Source organism: Tamandua tetradactyla, assembly GCF_023851605.1.
Source record: "Tamandua tetradactyla isolate mTamTet1 chromosome 18 unlocalized genomic scaffold, mTamTet1.pri SUPER_18_unloc_1, whole genome shotgun sequence".
NCBI classification, from domain to species: Eukaryota; Metazoa; Chordata; class Mammalia; order Pilosa; family Myrmecophagidae; genus Tamandua; species Tamandua tetradactyla.
Window position 1 is genome coordinate 224,574 of NW_027518250.1, and position 7,055 is coordinate 231,628.

Here is a 7,055-nt window from a genome sequence, read left to right on the forward strand (position 1 = left end):
CATTTATTTATACTGAACACATTTATTTATGATTACATTTTACAATATCCCCGTTTTTTCTTGCTTAGTATTTTTATGTATGCTGAAAATTGTGGATAATACAACATAAAGTACCTGGAATTATGTCGCCTGTCTTCAAGGAATGTTAAATTTTGTTCGGAAATACACTTTGTTCAGATGGCTTGTTCTGACTCTGTGCAGGGTGGGTTTTGGGTTTTGGGTTTTGGTAGGCCAAATACAGAGTGTCCCTTATTCTATGATAAAGACCCTGTTCCAAAAAGGTAAACTTAATGCTGTGTCAGCTGGGTCCTTGGGCATTTGACAAGATGTTTCCATGCTTTATACATCTGAAATCCTATATCTCAAAGTATTTTGTGCAGCTAGTATTTCTACTCTCTTCTGAACATAGAAAAATGACTGTCTGCTAAGTGTGAGGCACCTTGTTAGTTTTCTTCCCTCTGGGAATTCAGTCCCATGATGTACATACTAATGGCTAATAAAAGATATTTAAAAATTATGCCCAGTTTTCAGTTGAAAGCTTAGCTCAGTGCCAGACCTATTCTGTCATTAGAAACAGAAATCTCATTTTGTGAATTTTGATGTGCACACCCAAAACAATGACAGCAAGATCATATTGGATGCTTGCTCAATGGTACTTGTAAGGCACCTCTTAATTTAATAAATACTGAAATGTAAATATAAACTGTGCTTCTTAAAATCCAGGTAATATAGTAATTTGTTTTAAAAAACTCAAGTTGGAAGATTCTCAATGTTTACAAATCATGGGAGAAAGCATAAAGAAAAAAACAATCAGTTTGTTAGTGGACTATGGTCAGAGCATATTTCTCTTATGTGGGCTGAAGCCAACAGAGCTTGGATGTATTCATTTGTTCATAAACTACTGCTCCTTGTGGAGAAGTGTCCTTTATGGGCAATGTGCTATACATGAATTTGAATATTTTTTTTCTAAAGTTTGATAGATGTACTTTGTGCAGGTGTCAACTTCTTTGGCTTAATGTTCTTGCTGAATATGAAATAAAAATGCCATATTAATGAATGAATTTCATGCTCACATTTTTCAACATTAAATATTACCTCCTAAAATCCGAGTCTATTACCTTGAAACGTGTCTGCCGCAACTCTTTATGTCACCTGGTCTAAATGATTTTACTCACGGAGTTTTATATTCTAACCACTATATTTTAGAGATTAAAGTCCCATCTACAAACATTCACTCAAAAGCCATTCTATGGAAGACTCTGTACAAGACAGTTCAGATGAGGATGGGCCACAGAAAGCATCAAGGACCATGAGCTATGTTGTTTTTTATATCAATATTAATTTTTAAGTTATCTGATTAGAATAAATGATGACCAATAATGCAAAAATCCCATGAGAATAAACTTCTGATTGCACAAAACAATCAACTCAACATGATCACACATTGAGATAATCATATTGTACAATCCCAAGAGTCTAGTGAGTGTGAGTCTATAACAATTATTATTTTTCCCCGAGTGTCTTCTTGTAGTAATCTTGTAATTATTTCTTCAGGGTATGCTGAAAAAGTACTTTAGGGATAAAAGCTCTGAAGTGCAAGGTGGGTATAAATTGTTCTAAGTCACTCATCTCTTGAACCACTAAGTGTCTCTGAGACAATCTTTTAAGTGCTTAAGTAGGCATTAAATTGCACTTTCTCTTTGAGTAAACACTTAATTAAATTAATCAATTTACAAATATTTCTAGGCCATCTTTTCAAAGATAGTCACCCTATAAAGCTAATTTATCAACTAATTCAGGAAGAAATAGACACAGTCAAAGAGGAATCATATTCGTTCTAGCAAAAAATAGAGCTCTTACAAAAATTTATAACATTCTCTTTAAATAACTGGGAAGAGTAACTTTGGGGAGCAAATTTAACTAGGTAGCAAGTCTATATCCTAAGTGAATACTCAAAATAATTTTCACTGACATGTCATTGGTTAGTAAAAACCATAATGGGGAAAACATGAGCTAGAATTTACATTCATGCACAATCATCAGCCAGTGTCCTCTGCTTTCAGGTTGGTGAGACAAGGCAATGGAAGACAAGACAGGAAGATGGTAGGAACTGGGAACGTATTCCAATGTTATGTTGCTACCTAAGATATTTGCATTTTAACTGGACCTAAAGAGGATAAATTTACCTCCAGAAGAACTTTTCAAAAAGTGATACTGTAGACACCATGACATGTGTAGAGTTGAACTTTCACTTTCACTTATTGTTTTTCACTTCTTTGAGTGGGAGGATAAAGGAAATCCATGAAGCTTTGAATTTTACCAAGTATTTACCCTTTTTACCCCATTACCATAAATGACACCCTGGTTTTCTGTTCAATAATCACTATTATTATAGAAGTAACAATATTTTTGCAGCTTTACATAATCAACAATAAACACATATGACTAAATATTCCTGTAAATATATTATTGAAGCAGTGAACTCTTGTGTGAAGTTTTCTTTCAGTTAGTATCTTTCAGTAAGAATCTCAGACTTCTGAAAATTTCACTGACTTCTAACCACTGATGAACTTTAGATTAGTTGCCAGTACCATAAGAAAACCCTTGCTTGAAAGACTATCTCTTTTTCTTTATTTTTTCATGAGCAGACATGGGAATCAAACCTGGGTCTTCAGCACTGCAGGCAATTACTCTGTGTGCTGAGCCACCTTAACCTACCCTAAAAGACTCTTTTTATAATAATATTAATTATTATTAGATACCCCACATAATTGAAGGGTAGCTATTTATCTGAGAGATATTTGTCACAGAGATCAAAATATTTATTGCTATTAGACAACTGGTTCTACAATCTCTATATACTTCATATTAATTACTTGGAAATTGAGATAGGAATTAGAAAATGTAAGAATCAGGTGGGAAATATTTTGCTAATGTTTGAATAAATATGAAATAAGAAAGCAATCTTTCTAAAAAACAGAGTACATTTGGGCAGTAAATAGTAAATAATAAGCTATCAAATGTGACTCTCACAGTTATTAATTGTAAACTCTGACATTCTGGCAGTGCAAGCTCTGAAAGCATCTGCTTATAGAAATAGAAATAATCTTCAGCTGAATTTCTATGAACTATTTCAGGATTATTCAGTTACTTTCAGCAGAAAAAACCCTTACTCGAATGTAGCAAATTTTACATTTTACATTTACTGATAATATATATTTTATGCTTACTTACTAAATTAGTATGTATACACACACATAACATGTCTTCATCTTACTACCAAGACTCAATAGAAATGAATTTTTTAATGTCATTATATACATGACTTAGAATAATCTTCTCTTCAGGGAAAAGGTATTACAGAAACTTCAGGCCTTGGGGGTCTATTCTTTATTGACATATTGAGATGAAGTTTCCCAGATACTTTTACTCCTTAACATGTGAACTAGGCAAGAAACTCAACTAGAGGAGTCTTAGGAAGTGGGCCATGGATGATTAAAGAAGGCTGAACAAAAGAGAAGGGAGGAAATAGGTAGGTATTGCTCAAGAACAGCTTAACTTGTAATAATTTTAAGAAATGAAAGTAAAAAGATGTGGAAATTATGAGATAATTTCAAACACTTGGAGTTTGCCTTATGTGCTATGTCCACATATATATAATTTGCCTTACACCTTACACCAGATACTTAATAGATGACCATTAATAATTGTTAAATATGACACATTAATCAAACACATAATAGTATATAGTGTCTAGCTGTATAGATTGCTTTTTTGAGAATAGAACAGATTTATGCCCACCTGCAACTGATGTGCAAAACTCTGATGTCACAGTCTAGTCTATTTAATTTTTTCTTTAATTTTTCTTTAATTTTTTCTGTCTGTTTCTGTTCTCTCCCTTTTATGGAGTGACTCTTGCATAGTCAGGATCTTCCCCAAGCATATTTTTTAATGAATAATAAATTCAAAATTCATTACTATCCAACCTTGTGGCAAAATTGAATGAAGGGCAGTGTGATGGTGGCTCAGCAGGCAGAATCCTTGCCTGTCATGCTGGAGAACTGGGTTCGATTCCCAGTACCTGCTCATGAAAAAAAAAATTTGAATGGAAGCAGTTTCCCAAGCAATGCAAAGAGGTTATTATCTCCTTGTATTTTGTTCAGCTATTCAGGTGCAAGGAGTCTAGCATTATCTGTGGCCATAGTGAAATTAAGGATTCCTAGCCTAAAGAGTATGAGCCCTTTTCAATGAGTAAGCTTCAGAAATGCAGCAGATTCTTGCCCACCCCTTTAGTTCAAAATACATATGAATATATAAAAGGCTCTGAGAATTCTTGAAAAAGAAATTCAATTTTATCTTTTTTGCAAATCCTGGTACTTTCCAGATTTAGTGTTGCACAATACCCCCTCCCCAAAACCCCATTTTGTTGCCTGATATCCAGTAATTTTATTGAATGCAATTTTGCAAATACTAATCTGAAAACACAGGTGACAAGACACAGCATTTATTTGTGTTCCCATTTTCCCATTCTTAATTATAATTGTGCTACATCTGTTGCAGGCTTTTCTAAAAGTGAACTGAAATAGAATCAGTGTAATTACTTTGTTAAAATGAATTATCTACATGCATGCCAGGAGGTACTATTGTTATTTAAATATTTATTTTCTTCCTGAGCTGTGGAGCAATCCACAGATTGCTGCATCTTTGTAAAAAAAAAGGGTAGGAAACAAGCAGTATAAATTCCAGTTTCCCTTTTGTTATTTTAAATACATTAGCTGAGTGCCTGTATGACATTAAAACAGAAGATTTACTCATACTAAGGTGAATATTTTCCAAAATGATCCTTTCTCCTGGGAATCAAAGAGAGAGCACTTTAAATGCACAAATTCTGAACATCTAATGATTTATTTCCTTCACAATGGTCAAAGTTGTAGATTTAAGCCTTGTAATGTTTTTATGTTTCAAAGCAACAGCTAGTGTGAGTTCTAATACATTGCAATACTTGTGTATAACATGCACACACACACACACACACACATCCTTCAAAGCAACAGTGAAGGTAAAGTCAAAAATATGTATCTCAAGTTACAAGTGTCTAACTTCTTGCTTTGCTATTGCTGTTGAAAGGACTTTCCTGGTTTGCTTACCATTTCTTAGAGTAATTTTTTGCCAAAACAGAAAATCCATTCCTACATCCATGTGGAATAACTTTGATTTTCCTTGCAAGCCTCCTATCTCTGAATGCATTGTTCCTGGAAGTTCTTGTCTTCTGAGAAAATCCCTTAACTAGGGATTTCAGATCCCAGTTAAAGGTTACTTTTCTTTGATTTCTATTATCATTCTTAGCACAATTAGTCGTTTTGTTCAAATTTTTATTATTATACTAATTATACTTTACTTAATTTTCTCTTCATATGTCTCTCTCATCACAAAAATATCAACCAGCCTTCCCAAGACAAGCACTGATTTCAGTCATACTTACCTTTTCATCAAAATAACTTGTATACACATGGTATTCAATGCTGTTTATGTACAAACACTTTCTTTTTATCATGACTAAGTCTTGTAATACCCTGTTAGCATCAAAAAGACAATATAGTGGCTCAATGACAGAATTCTCACCTGTCATGCCAGAGACCCGGGCTGGATTCCTGGTGCCTGATCATGCAAAAAAAAAAGACAGTATAGCTAACTTGTGCAGATCTGTGATTTAATTCCTAGCAGTTTAGAAATTGGAAATATTCATGTAGTGATTGGAATCACACTGAATTGTAACTGCACCTTAGTGAACATCAAACCTGAAAATTTTGTATTGTGCCCTGGTTCAATATTGTGTTAAAACTGAACTAATTGCTAAAGTTTTATATTTGCCATACTACCTGTAAAACTGATGAATTTTGATGAGATTAAAATTAGAATCTTTTGCATTCTGAGACTATGGGGCCCACACTACAACCTGGAAAAATGTATTTGGCAGAAGCAAATCAAATTATTTGTTGATTCTTTAGATTGGAAACTACTCTTGACTTCAGCTCCATCTACTCATATGATAAACTCACTTCACTCATTTCTATTGTCTAAATGGTGCCCATAGGCATTTCAGTTTGTGATTCTTTGGCTTTTTTGCATCATTAATAAAATAATGTACAACATGACCAGGAATCCGTATATGAAAAGGATATTCCTCCAAATCTTGGCACAGTGCTTTCTCATTTTATCATTTCATTAATCAGTATTATCTTACCTGATAATATCTGAAAGTATAATCCTTACATCACAATTAGAATTTTCTGAACTTATGTTAAGGATTTTTCCACTTTTCTTGATCAGTTATTTTTTCTAATAAGTCCTAGACATTGTGATAATACAATGTAGAATATTGAAATATTTTCCTATGTTGCTAGATGGTTTAGAGTCAAATTTTTGTTTACCAGTAACAGAAATTTGCCAAATTTTGTTATCCACTGTAAATTCCTTAAAGTCTTTCTGGGATAAATGGAGAACATGGATGAATAATAAAACAAATACCATGATCACAATTTCAAGAATGCTCTTTTTCCCTCTCCATGTCACTTCTGTTTTACTCATCCATGTTCTGCTCACAACCAACAATAATTCATAAAGACTCTGTTCTTTCCAAACTTGGGGATCTTATATTTTTATTATGTAGGAATCATAAAATCTACTATGTCATATGGATATAGAAGTAAATCCAGTTGTAGAGAGTTTCTTTCAAACCTCTGTAATTCTGTGCTGTCCAATGCAGAAAAAGGGGAATGCATTTTGCAAAAATGGAACTTCTAAAATTACTCCTTTAAATATTTCACATTCTGTGAGTGAGCACAAAAGTGTTTTCAAAATACATCATCATTTTGTTCAAGACTAGTCTCAATTTCTGTTGGTTTGAAAGGATGTATGTCCCCTAGGAAAGCCATGTTTTTTTTTAATCTAAATCCCATTTCATAAAGGTAGAATAATCCCTATTCAATACTGTATGTTTGAAACTGTAATCAGATCATCTCCCTGGAGGTATGATTTAATCAAGAGTGGTTGTT